Source organism: Rhinolophus sinicus, chromosome 17, assembly GCF_057876585.1.
Source record: "Rhinolophus sinicus isolate RSI-liver-muscle chromosome 17, RSI-T2T, whole genome shotgun sequence".
NCBI lineage: Eukaryota > Metazoa > Chordata > Mammalia > Chiroptera > Rhinolophidae > Rhinolophus > Rhinolophus sinicus.
In genome coordinates, this window is record NC_142517.1 from 47,884,252 (window position 1) to 47,898,498 (window position 14,247).

Genomic DNA, 14,247 nt, shown 5'->3' on the forward strand with positions numbered 1-14,247 from the left:
CCTGTGGCCCTGCGTGGTGTGCCGTGCCTCTTGTTTCTAGGTGAACTATGAGTAACATTAAAGTTTTCCTTCAATGGCATTGACCTCTCCATGTTGTCACTCACCTTTATAAGTTAAGACTCGCAAATCCCTTATTCATCTTTGTAGTCTAATACCATGTTTGGCACAAAAGTGCTTAATGTTTTAGTGAATAAAAGCACCCATTCTGATTTGTATGGCTATACAAGAGCCTGTTCTAAACAGCTTAAAACAGGAGTCAGAATTTGATAAACATAATAATCCATACAAATGTACAATAACCAAAGTCCTAAAGAGGAATCAGTCCAAATTGGAGTCAATGCTTCGAGCACTCATACCCTTTCATTCAGGGAAAACGTGATAAAGGGAGGCATCTTGTCCAAATGGGAGGAGGAGAGACGATTTTAAAAGGTACGATTTTAAAATGGTAAGGCTTTCAGGAGTTCAGTGTCATGAAGTGAGTAAACAGAGGAGGTAAAACAAAACAGAAAGCAACTCTTCAAGAAGCTTTCTGGTGTGGTGTGGCAGCGGTGGAATGGGCCTGACTTACCTCCAAGCGCAGGGGGCATAATTGACCAATTAATACCCCAGGGGCTGGTTTGGAAATCAGTCTTGCATTTGAGCTGAGGCCACATTTCCCACCAGTTGCTTCCAGCCAGACTTGTAACAGACATGAAGGCACACCAATTTCTGGGAGACAGGTCTCTTCTGATGGTGGTTTTTGACTCCAGCACTCCTGCTTTGTATAACCTTCATTAGACTACATGGCAATGTAGGATGCTTCTATCCAACCTTTTCCCTTTCTCCTTCACCTGCTTCTAGAATCTGATGGCTCTCTCAGCCTCCTCCCTCCATGTTGTCCCTCCCAGGGCCTTTCCTTGCACAATTTTATTAAAATCCTTGCATGTTTTATCTCATCTGCTTCTCAGAGGACACAGGATTAGCACACGTGGCAACTTTAAAAAAACCAAAATATCCCTTGAGAATCATAGCCCTAGTGATAAAGTTAGCACTGTGGAAACATCCACTAAACCTGGTATTCTAAAATGTCCTAGTTGTTACACTTAGACTAGGTTTAGTGGGAACATAATGTGAAAATAGGTTCTGAAGTCGTAACTGGCTTCAAGTGCCAATTTTGATATTTACTACCAGTGTGTCTTGGGCAAGCTGTTTAACCTTTCTGAACTTCAGTTTCCCCTCTTCCCACTTATGCTTGTTGTGAGGATTAAGTAAGAATGTAAAAGCACTTAGCACAGTACTTGACAATGGTGTTTCATCAGGATTGTAGTCTTGAACAACTTAGAGATTTCATTCATTCATTTGACAAACATTAAATCCTTAGTGTGGATCAGGCAGAATGAATGTTTCCTTCTGGGATTTCAATCATGAATGTGACGGTCCCTGTCCTCATAGACGGATGGGAGAAGCAGACATGTGAGCAGATAAATCCTGTGTAGTGGGATACAGGAAGTTCTAGGCATTCCAGGCACTGAAAACTGTGTGACTGGGAATAAAGAATCACCCCTTTTAGAGTAAAGAGATCTATGGTCTCTTCTTTCCAGTTGTTGCCAAGCACTGGGCAAGGTGCTGTGGAGTTAATACATCAAATGAGACAGGCCCTGTCCTTCACAAGCTTTGTGTCAAGTGAGCAAATCCATAGCAATCAGGGAAAGGCTGCTTGCTGAGACATGGAAATCACATTACACTAATGCCCTCGTTTGTTGCATTTTCCACTTCTCAACTTGTAACTTTCTTACACCGACCTTTCACGATGTTGTTTATCAGCAAATTTGATATCTGTCTGACTCATAGTCTTACTCTTTAATTTTGATTTCTGCCATTATCCTGGGTCAATTCAGCATATAGGACCCATCCCTTTGCTCCAGCCTCACAGCATTGTGACCTCTAATCAACAGACCTTCACCCCCAGGCACTCCAGTAATGCACAGGCCATGCCTTAGATTGTGTCATCACTCAGAATCATTCTTCCTATGAAAACTTCAACTCTGAAGTCTTTCCATCTTTGGCTACAGCCTTCCTGTCCTTCCATTTCTCATTCCATGACTTTTTTTGTGACCTTATCCAGATCTCCAATCTTCTAACATCTCTTCATGCCAGCCCCTGGGTGACCCATCATCCCTTCCCCACCTGCATTCCATAATTATAATATCGTTCAACCACCCTCACCAGCACGCAAAATTTGCTCCACCTTTTGGCCTCCCATTCCGTTTACTCTCCTACCGCCTACATGTGTATCAACCCAATTGTTGGCCTCCTCTACTGCTACTCCCAAGCTATTCAGCACTGGTAGAGAAAATCAATGAGCTGCAAATGATACTGCTAAAATTCTAGGCACTCCAACCAACGGAGCAAGATATTCTTGGCAAGCGTTCATTGTGTACCGACTCTCCCCTTTTCCCTTTCTCCGTAAGAGCGCATTACCTCTCCCCTGGAGTACTCCACGGACTTCTCTTTCATTCTGAGCAGTTGATCTTGCCTTCTCCCTCAAAGACTTAAAGGACATGAGGTAGAATCTCTCTCAACATCTTGCCCTTCCGTACTTATTTCCTATCCTCTACCTTCTTCGTGACCTAGATGTCCTCCCTCCATCTAAACTAAGTCCCACTCATCTAGCATCTTAGGAACTTCCCCCTTTCTTCTTCTCCAACTGTTAACCTCTCTTTCTATGAGCACTTTCTTTTAGCATTTCCACATACGCCAGCCTCTCCCATCTTTAAAATACTTTCTGCAGCCCTCAGTTCCCTTCTAATTCCACCCACTTTTTAAAATGTCTCTCCTTGGCCTCACAACTTAACACACCGCAATCTGACTCACGCACTCATACTTCTACAGAAATCACCCTTGCCACACGTACTAATTACATCTTTACTGCTAATCCAAAGTCCTTATTCAACGCCCTACAAAATTTGATGCTCTTGATTATATTTTTCCTGTCTTGACGATCATCACAGTTTTCCTTTTATTTTTCTTTCATGGGCTCTTCTACTACCTCTTTTGTAAATCCTCAATTACCAGGTTTTCTTCTTACCCTGCAGATAATCATCCTGGGCAATTTTATCCACTTCTGTGGCTTCAGTTATGACTGTACGTGATGACTCCTAAACCTAAATCAGTCAAGACACTTGATACACACAACAACGATCTTCAGGCTGAAATAAGCTGGATAGAACATCCATACCCATACACCATAACTGCTAAAAAATGTATCTTTCCCTCACTTACTCCTTGATTGAAATTCTTGGTGGAAACAATTGGTTGACACTATAGTTCATATGCCTGGCTACCTGCTAAGGGCCAGGAAGAGAGATCTGAATTGTTTAGGGAGAGGAAGGCTTTGCTGCTTGCCAAAACAAATACAATATGAAATTCCACAAATCTAGAGTGGGGTAGGGGGGTGGGGAGAAATGCTTCATGGGCTCACCCATCTCTGAGCCTGGGCTTCTTTCTCCTGGAATGCCTGGCCTGTAACTTCCCATGTGTTCTCTGAAAGAACTAGGGTTCACTTACTCAGGGCAGCTTTGGTGACCACTCTATCCCCATTCAAGTCTGACTCAGATGATGCCCCACTACTCACTTTATATACCTTTGTAAGAGTACTTTTCTGTTTACTTGACTCTTCATCTCCCTCTCCAAGATTATGGACTCTTCAAAATCAGGAATCATTTCTTATCTGAGGAGGTCTAAGAATCTATCTAGCCAAGAATCCAATTCAGGAGATAGGATCAGCTGGGATAAGATCCCTTAGTACATGGGTGTCCAAACCTTTTTCAACATTTTTCACCAAGGGCCATATGCGGTAAAACATACAAACAGCCGGGCCACTCACTCAAGGTGAAGTACGTATTGCCTCACCTAGTTTATTTAAGTAAAATAAATATATTTTTGGAATTTGCTGCAGGCCAATTAACAATGGATTGCGGACTGCAGTTGGCCCGGCCGCAGTTTTGACACCCCTGCCTTAGTGGATACTTTTGGAAAGCCTGAAATCACTGGAAAGGGAAAGGAGAGAGAAAATGCTAGAAGGTAGAATGCCAATGACAAATGGCCTATTTTGAATTTGCCTAGAACTGAAAAGTCTCATCAATATTTGTTAAATCACATTTTTAATGATTTCCTGCATCTTACATAATAGATAGTGACTTTCCCTGACCTTATTATTAGGTTTTGGGTTCTGTCTAAATTTAGGGTCAGTAGCAACCCTCTCCTTGCTTCTGAGTTCAGCTCAAAAGCTACCTTATCTATGAAGCCTTTCCTGATTCCCCAAACAGATTTATTTTTCATTTCTTGAGGACCAAGTCTGTCTTTTTAACTTAACTCTAGCCTCAGGAACCAGCAATGTTCCTGGCACAGAGTAGATAATGAATATATATTTATTTAACTAGTAATCACTGTGAGAAGCAGAAGGCATATGTTGAAAAAAAAAAGGAACAGGGTAATTATAAAGCCTCCAAAGTCCTTTAGTGAGCCTGCTTTGGTTCACAGCTGCTGCCTTTCTCTTGTTATGCTAAGTGGAAGTCCTAATAGATTGCCACCCAATCTTTTATTCCTGACTTACTCTGCTGCAGCTATCCCTAACCCCTACCTGTACCCTTACGCCCACATTTGCAATTACCCCATTTTTATCAAAATGTGTATAAGTGGGTTAATTATTATATACGAATTATATTTCAATAAAGTTGTGATATTTTTAAAACTTCATATAATCTCTTCTCTTCAAGAAACCCATCCTACCCAAAGTTGCTATTAGAACTGGAGTTGACAGTGAGAAAGAACAAAGGTTCTTCCTTGTTTCCTTTGCGTAATTTTCATCCTTGAAGCCTAGGGACAATAAGACTTTGCCCTGCTCAGCATTTCCTTACACAGACAGGGAGCCGATTACAATGCTTTGTGTGAAGATCTACAATAGGGAGACAATCGGTATAGGAGAGCAAGCACAGGTTTTGAAGCCAGATGGCCTTGGGTTTGAACCCCAGCTCTGCTACAACCAGTCTCCACTTCCTCTTTCATGAATTATAGACAATAATAATGATCCATGGGATTGTTGAAGGAATCAAAGGAAATACTGTCATCAATGTATCTACCCAGTGCCTAGTACGAGGCCCTGTACAACGCTTCTCATACATCAGTAAGCACAGGAATCCCCTGGGGATCCTGTTAAATTGCAGCTTCAGTAGCTCTGAGGTGGGACCTGAGATTCTGTATTTCTAACAAGCTTCCACGGGATGTCGCTACTGTTGGTTGAGGACCACGGTTTAAGTAGCAAAACTATAAATTACCTCACGACGTATGAAGTGCCAAAGGACTGTAGAGGAGAGAGCAAAAAATTAATTCTTCAGGAGAAAGGAAGGCAGGAGCTTCCTTGAAGAACCGGGAGTTTGGCAGGAATGAGAAAGGGGACATGCATTCTAGGCAGGTGGAAGAGAATGAGTCAAGACCTTGACTTCCCATTAAAGTGAAAAGTGACTTTGGACATAATTTAAGGAATGTGGTGAGCAGCGGCCACAAACTAGGAAGATAAATTGCAAATGATTTTAACTTGACGTTAATAAGAGTTAATTTTAGCTTAAGCCAGTTGTTCTTAAAATGTGTTTCCTGATCAGCATCATCCCTGAATTTGTTAGAAATGCACGTTTTAGGACCCACCTCAGACCTACTGAATCAGAAACTCTGGGGTCCAGCAATCTGCTTGAACAAGTCCTTCTGGTAATGCTGATGCATTGCAAACTTGAGAACCACTTGGCTTAGGCAACGGAAGCGGGGCTCTGGGAGGTGTTTTAAATAGTGGAGTGAGGCGCTCAGATTTGTGCTGTAGAAAGTTGACCCCTGCAGTTGAGATGTATTAGAGGGGAGAGTAGGCAATTAGGAGGCAAGGACAGGAAACCAGGTCAAAGAGAGAAGGCACCTGACCTAAGAATAATTTAGAAGATGGATTCAGTAACACCTGAAGACTAGTTGGATATGACCTCTGAGAGTAAATGTGCGGTGGGAATCCAAAGATTCTATCTCAGATAACTGACTGGGTGGTGAAACTGCTAACCAAAATAGGTAAGAAAGGAGGAAAAGTAAGCTTTGGATGGGAAAAAAAAAAAGAGTTTAATTGTGAATCAGCTGAATTTGCTTCAGGGCCACGCAAGGGGCAATGTCTTAAAGGCATTTGAAAAAAATGGTCCAGGTTCAGGAGGGAAGCCCAAATTCAGTGGTCTAGATTTAGAACTCATTTGTATGTAAGGGGCAGTTGAAGCTGTGGACATAGAGAAAATTATTCAAGAAATGAGAACAGACCAAGGACAGAGGACATAGAAACTTCAGTATTTAGGCATAGGCAGAGAAAGAGGAGCCTGTGATAGAGGTTGAGAAAGAACTACGGTATCAGAGATGTTAGGGGAACAAGGAAAGAAACACACTGAAGAAATCTCGGGTGTCATATAGGAACATGCTTAATGCAAACAACAGAAAACCTGGACACAAGTTGTTTAAATACATAAGTGATATTTTTCTTACATAACAAGTTGGCAGTCCAGGCCTGGTACAAAGGCTCAACAGTGTCATTCAAGGCCCAGGTTCTTGCCTTCTTTCTGCCCCACCATTTTTAATGTGTTGGCTTGTAATCTCATGGTTGAAGGATGTCTGCTGTACCTTCAGGCAGCACATCCAAATTCAAGGTAGGAAGAAGGGGACAGAGGGGCAAAGGCAGAACTAGCTACAACCCTCCACTTTCTTTGGGAGCCTCTCTTTGTATTCGTTGAACTGTGATTTCATCTTCTTGGCTAGGAGTGGGTTACCTGGTCACTCCTGGCTGCAAGAGAGGGCAGGAAATTGAGTGTTCAACTTCCCAGCTTTAATAGAAGAAGACAAAGAAGAAAGGGTTAAGAATGGATATGAAGGGGCAGCCAGGTGGCTCAGGTGGTTGGAGTGCTGTGCACCTAACACCGAGGTCTCCAGTTCGATTCCCACATGGGCCGGTGAGCTGCGTCCTCCACAACCTGACTGAGAACAACAATGGCTTGACTCAGAGTGGCGGGGGGAAGGAGATAAAAAAAAAAAAAGAATGGATGTGAAGTCTGCCAAGCTGCTATGTATGCCACGTCTAAAAGGAGAGAGTTATAAGAGGAGGAGAGATGGGGTGATGAAAGAAGGAGAGGAGAGGCGTAGCTTCTTAATCCCATGTTGTTGCATAAATAAATCTTTTATACAAAATATTAAGGTCACCATAGTACAAACATAGTGTAAGCATAATACAATTAAGGGTCAAAAAAAAGCTTTCCCATGTATCATATCCAATATTATGATTTGTTTTTTACTTTAAAACAGACTTCCTGCATTTGGGGCCATCAAGAACCAAATTCATTCTATACACAAACTCTGACTACTCAAATTCTCTACTTGGTCTTATCTACGGTGAACAGAAAATAAAGCAGCAGGGAAAATTCTCTGCCCGTTTCCCCTCTGTTTTTCCTTTTGTAATGTGAATAATTCTGTTCCAGGCACATTTATGGCTGTTCTGACATTATTGCTGCTCAGCTGGGAAACACCAAACCTGGATAGATTTACTCTGAACATATGAACAAGGCATTTTACAAGCATAGAAGGTGACACATAATTGTCATACAAAGTATGAGTTTGGAGATTAAAAGTTATTACACACGTGGTATGTTTCACTGCCAAGGTCAATTTATAGAAGATTGCTCATCCCTCCCAACTAAAAATCACCTGTTCACTTGCATTGAAGGAATCTGAGAATTGATTACAGGGGCAACGTCCCCAAATCTGCCATTCAGTGCCCATTATGAAGGCCGAATACGATTTCTAACATCAGGGTCAACAGAATACTAGCACTCTGGACAGTAATTGATTTTTGAAACCTGATATATGCAACATTATTAGTTTTGGCTGTTTAGGCCACCAGGAACCTATTTTATTGGGGAATGAAGGCTATTTACTGTCAGGGCTGTACCTGTTGACTAAGAGCATTTGGAGGCAGTTCTCAAACAAATGGGCCTTTAAATCTGAAGCCAGGAGAAGATCACAATAAAAGCTAGCAGAGGATAATACCAGTAAATGCCACCAAGGAAATGAAAGGATATTAAAAATTCTGTCAACAAATAAATACACTCAGCACTAGTGTCATTATTTATCTCTTATAACAGAGAGCTGTAGTGTGGAAGTCTAATTTACAAACAACAAGCAATAAATGAAAATATCCCAGTATTTATTGTGTTAACTGGGCACCTAAAAGCTGATAACGTATATAAGGATATGTAACCAAATTAAAATCAAAATTCTTCAGTCTTTAAAAACTTGACTCGGAAGTTTAAGTAGAACTATTTTTATACATTCTCCTTTTCACATTGCCCAAATTCTACCAGAACCATATTATAGTTGAAATTTTATATTTACTTTACCTTACCTTTACAAGTAATTTTCAGACATTTTTAGCATCTGTCCAGAAGCCTCTGTTTTTATTTTTAACAACTTTATTGAGGTACGTGCTTTGGCTAGGAACATCCTTATATAAATTTTGTGTGGACATATGCTTTCATTTCTCTTAGGTATTTGCCTAGGAGCGTTAACTGCTAGGTCATGTGGTACCTCTGTGTTTAACATTTTGAGGAACTGCCAAGCTTTTGCCACAGCGGCTACATGCTTTTACATTCCCATCAGCAATGTATGAGAGGTCCAATTTCTCCGTATCTAGAGGCCTCGTTTTTATACGAAACAAAGAGAGAGTCCAACCAGTTCCAGCCGTAGAATGTTTCCTTTCAGGGCAAATTCCACCCACCCCTCCTTTTTTTTCCATGAATGAAAACATGTCTTGCATCATCACCCCCATTCCCAAAGTCTGTAATTCTACAGTGACTGTGCAATCCACACGGAGAAGTACAATACATGGCTTCTTTTGGGTTAGGGTAGGATCCAATAAGCTCTACAAGACTGGGATTTGGTTTTGCCAAAATCCGAATAGGACAAACAGACATTTGGCTCCTTGTTTGGACCTAGTTGGAGACAACGATTCATTTCTAACTGCCTAAGTGTAATTCCCAGACACTAACTACATTAATGGTTTGCTTGGAGCTGTAAATAAGTGAGGTCCTCATTTTACATGTATAATTAGTATCTGCATCCTGGTAGGGGAACCTCATTATGTTAAGGGCTCCAGAGTTCCCACTCCTGTTAATCTTAGGAAGGGTGGTTGGTCTTCTCAGGGGGATGTCCAGGATACCTGGGGCCTGAGAACCCTTGGTCAGTTTAACTACAGTTTTCCATCTGAGCCAGCTTCCCCCTCCGCCTCTCAGGCAGAGCTTTGGGTTCCCCACCTTTCTCAGGCTTTCCTTGTTTCTCTGCTGCAAGAAGCTGTTTGCCAGCAGTTGCCAGCATAGGTTCTCCCCAGCCCTCCCCCCCACCCCCCAAACTACAGGCTCCTTTTCCTGGGCCAGTGTCAACACTACTGGAAACTTCCTGACTAACTTTAACATGAGTTGCTTTTCCTTTCATTAACATTGTACACTTAACAGCCACCCCACCCCCACCGCACCCCATCCCCCACCCTACTCCACTCCCCCACCCACCCCCACACCCCACCTCTAGTGACTGTACAGGTGAACAATGCCTGAGGAGGCCTGGCCAAGGAGGAGCCTGCAATCCAACGTCCTGACACTCGCCAAGCTGTGTGCCCCAGCACAGGTCTTTGTCGGCTTGAAGGATGGGGCGGCTTTTCCTCATGTGCCATTTGACTTAGCAGGGGCCAGTCTCCTTTCCTTTCCTCCCTGGTCTGCTCCCCGTTCATTACCAAGTCTCTCAGCATTTTCTCCGCAACTATTGAATGTATCCATTTCCCTCCATTTCCACTGTCCAGTGTAATCCACCTTCATTATTCACCTTGGCCACTCAAATTGCTTTGCAACTGTCTGGCGGCTACTTTGTTCACCCACCTTCCCAGTCATTCCCCACCCGTTTGCCAGGGTAAGTGATCTTTTTCTAAAGGGCAAGTTGAGTACATTAACTCCCTGGCTTGAAACCCTTGATGGCCTCCTGTCGTTCTTACCATAAAGATCAAACTCTTCCCTCCTGCATGATCTTGCTCCTGCCTAAGTCAGCCCCATCCCCAGCCACTCTGCTCTTGCTTAAGTTTCCCTGCACTTCTCACCTGGTCTTAGGCTTTATGGTGACTCAACAGCTCCTACTGCCTTCAGGTTTCGTGTCGTTTTTTTCAGGGAGTCCTTTTCTACCTTCACACGAAATTTGGTCCCTCTGTGCTGTGCTTTCTTAGCACCCTGTCCGTTTCCTTCACAGAGCTTATCTGTTGTTGAAATGTACAACACTGCATGCAAATGTGTAAAAATCGGTAGCTATGTTATTTCTCATGGGCTCTAATTACTACTGGGGATTGGGCTAAACCTAAACTTGCCAATGAAAGTTATCTGGTCTTGAGCGCTGCCACCACTTTTGTCTACACGGCAACCAAGAGGCCCTACACCATTGTCTACTTCACTGTTTGAGGGCACTGCAAGGCCAGGCGCATGCTGCTGTCTGACCAGGGTCAGAGCTGGAAGGAGGAGCTGGTGACTGAGGAGAACTGTCCGCGGGGCCCTCTCAAGGCTTCCTGTTTGTATGGGCAGCTCCCCAAGTTCACCCTGTACCAGTCCAATGGCATCCTGCGCCACCTGAGCGTCTCCCTCGGATTCTATGGGAAGGACCAGCAGGAGGTGGCCCTGATGTACATGGTGAATGACAGCATGGAGGACCTCCGCTCCGAGTATGTCACCCTCATCTATACCAACTATGAGGTGGGCAACAAGGACTATGTGAAGGAACTGTCCCTGCACCTGAAGTCTTTTGAGACCCTGTTGTCCTCGAACCAGGGGGACCAGGCCATCATCATGGGCAACCAGATCTCCTTTGCAGACTACAACCTGCTCGACTTGCTGCTGAATCACCAGGTCCTGGCCCCCGTTGCTGGGATTCCTTCCCCTTGCTCTCCACCTACATGGCACCCTCAGTGCCCCGCCCAAGCTCAAGGCCTTCCTGGCTCCCCATCAATAGCAAGGAAGACAGTGAGGGCTTGTGACACCCTTAGCAGGAGGCAGGGGCTGCCTGCCTCCCTGTCCCCAGGACGGATAAAATTTCCAAGAGAGAAAACAGGAAGTTAATTGATCTTAAACAGTCTCATTTAGGGTAAACATTTAGTCAATTCGAAGTTGCAGTCCTGTAAGAACTTTCACCTCTCCCCTCTTGATTTCCCAAGATGGCCTGTGGGATCCAAGGGAAGCTTCAAGGCAGTGGCAGGAGGGGTACAGAACTGTGAGCTGTAGCCTGGGTCCTCACTGGCCTCCCTAGTCACGCCTGGTCACCATGGCCCTGCTGGCATCAGCTGCTGAGGTTGCTGGCTGGCAAGCTCATCATCTGTGGCTTCAGCACTTTGAGAGTCTAATGTCTCACCTTCCCCGCCCCCACTCCTCCATCCCTTCTCCTCTCCCCAGCTGACTTGGGAGCACTTCAGCTCTTTCCATCCTTGGGGTCTTAGCTACATTCTACAGCCATTCCCTGCCAATGAGTCCTCTACTGCCTCTGGTGATCACCTGGCACCTGGCACAGCACCCATTGGCCTGTCCATGGCTCTTTCTATTTGTCTGGCAGGGAGCATGCAGAGAAGGCTGGTTTTCTGGCACACCAGGTGCAAATTGTGGACACCAAGCAGCATTTTTTGACTCTTCTCCCTTCCCAATGCTGCTCTCTGTTCCCAAGTCCTGCTCAATGGGAAACTTCTGCCAGAAATGGGCAGCCTTTCAAGCTTGGCCAGAGGAAGTGGTCTTCTAGCACTCCCTCCTCCCCGCCCCCCCCCCCCCCCCCCCCCCCGCCACTTAGCTGAATACTTCTATGCCCCTGCCTCAGGGTTAGACCCCAAAGTAGGGGAACACTGACACACTCATGCTGACCTCTTACCTTACGTCTTTCTCCATGAAAAGTATTGTTATCTCCCAATTCCAATTTTCTCTTTGGGTCTTAGCCTAAGGCTCAAGGAGGCCTTTCCTAGCCTTTCATGTTAGATTGACTAAAATGAACTGTTTTGTTCATTTCTGATTCTCAGTGCCTGACGCAGTCTTGACACAGTGCCAAGACACAGAATAGAAATGCAGCAAAAATTTGCTGAACAAATATTATCAATCTGATTTACCCTTAAGGTCAGGAGTAGACGTTAAGGTCAGGAGGCTGGGGTGACATATTATATTCTATTCCCTTATATTGCAGGGTTTTGGAGTCAGTTCCTGGCCCTACTATTCATTCATTCAACAAATAATTTTTGAGCTCATGCTATGTGCAATGCACTGGGCTTGCTATTGGAGATAAAGGAGTAAATCCTTTAAAATATTTTTAGTAAACACTAAATACATCTAAAATTTTAATAACATATATGTAAAGTATAAAACAATTACAAAGTGTACCCCCTCTAAACCTACCACCCAGCTCCAATGGTAAAATCTTTACACAGGAGAACAGATTGAAGGGGGACAGAATCAGATCCCTGGAGACCAGTAGGGAGACCAGAGTAGTCTTGGGAAGAGAGATGAAGGGGTCTGGGGCAGGGTGGTACAGGTGAGGGAAAGGAAAGTGCGGACTTAAGATATTTACGAGGAAACCTGGACTTGATGGATTGTCACTGACTAGTTGTGTGACTTAGGCAAGTTCCAACCTTTCTGAGCCTCAGTTTCTGCATCTGTAAAGTAGGTTGGTAATACCTATAGTTATTTGTGTCTCTACTACTTAGGCACAAAGCTTGGTACAAGATGACACAAAAATCATAGCTACTGCTGTTATTACTGTACTGTAAAAGCTTCACAAATGCCCGCAGAATATTCTGTCAAACTTGGGATTGAGCTGCGTCATTTCCTTCTAGGGAGGAAAAGGATAAATGACAGTGACTCTGCCAGAACCGATCCCCAGACACCCCACGAGGAGCGGCAGCGCCGGCCAGGGTCAGAGCGTGGGCCAGGGCCAGCCCCCTCCCCTCTCCGCCCCGCCCGCCCGCCCGCTCGCTCCCGCCCGCCCGCTCGCTCCCGCCCACATTTCTGCGAGCTCCGCCCCCGGATCGCGCGCGCGCGCGCGCCGCCGCCACCGCTGCGCGCACCCCGTCCCGCCCCTAGTGGTGACGTGCGAAGCCGGGCGGGCTGCACCGAGCTGTGTGCTTCCGCGGGCTCCGGGGTCGCTGGAGCTTCGTGGCGGGGCAGCTCTGCAGGGCTTCGCCCGCTCCCTCCGCCCCGCGGTGCGCTCCCCCTGCGCGGCCTGCGCTTCAGCTGGAGACCAGGGAAAGGGTGAGTGTTGGCGGGAGCGGGATGGGACCGGCCGGGTGCGCGCTCCGCTCTCCCGGGCTTTGTCTGGGCGGGGGCGGCGCGGGCACGTGCGCGCCCCTCCCCCACCTCTCCGGCCGCGCGGCCCGGGTTGCGGAGCGGAGGGAGGGGCGGATGACTGCGGAGGGGAGAGGATCTGGAGGGGGAGGCTGGATCCAGGCTGAGTGTGTATGTCCGGGAAGTGTCCGAAGCGGGAACCCGGAATTTGGGTATGTCTAGGGGGGACTCCTTTTCTAAGGGGCGCAGCGCTTTCTGAGGGATGGGGGTTCCTTGAGCTCCAGTGGCCGGAGGTTTTAGGATGCTAAGCTTGGTGGCCTGTGATGGGATTGGTGGTGAGATTTGGCCCCAGGACCAGCAAGTTGTGGATTTACCAACAAGAATCCTGGAATCTCCCTCCAACCTGTCGCCATCCTAGCCGTCCTCCTCCCGCTTGAAGGATGAGTAGGATTTAGAAACGTCGGAGGACATTCCAGGGATGGTGCCCAAGTTAAAGCAGCGGAGGTGTGAGACAGTGCGGGGTTGGAGTGGAAAGCGTGGGAAAGTGAGTACTTGGAAGAAAGGCTGGTTTGGTGGGTTGTGGCCAGATTGCAGAAGACAATGAGGTTTGTATCATAATACTTGTTTTCTGTTACGAATGTACTTACGTTAAAAAATAGAAAGTAGAGAAGGAAAATATCACCAGTAATCCTACAGCCTTGGCACATCATGTTTAGAGTTGATATGGTTGCTAGTAGTTTCACCTAAGCTTATAACAGTTACAGTTAGAGATTACCTACAATTTTCCATTCCCTTTTCTCCTTAGCATGTAAAAATGCGATGTAACAAATAGTGTTCAGCAATATCATGTCCTCTTTCTTAACAACCA

General features: G+C 45.4%; 1 protein-coding gene and 1 pseudogene across 7 annotated transcripts in view; both read left to right on the top strand.

Annotated features, from left to right (window-relative positions):
* The first annotated feature begins 2,266 nt into the window (after positions 1-2,266).
* Positions 2,267-11,079, top strand: LOC109449474 (glutathione S-transferase P pseudogene; annotated as a pseudogene).
* Positions 11,080-13,165: 2,086 nt separating this feature from the next.
* Positions 13,166-14,247, top strand: part of YEATS2 (YEATS domain containing 2) — a 79,110-nt gene continuing 78,028 nt past the window's right edge. For 4 of the 7 annotated variants that reach the window (XM_074328635.2, XM_074328667.2, XM_019735813.3 and 1 more), the window contains exon 1: positions 13,177-13,346. The gene's annotated coding sequence lies outside the window, so the exon portion shown is untranslated. Of the gene's footprint in view, positions 13,347-13,450; positions 13,592-14,247 lie in introns of those variants that run through there. The other 3 variants (XM_074328641.2, XM_019735814.3, XM_088793932.1) reach the window with 2 other exon arrangements.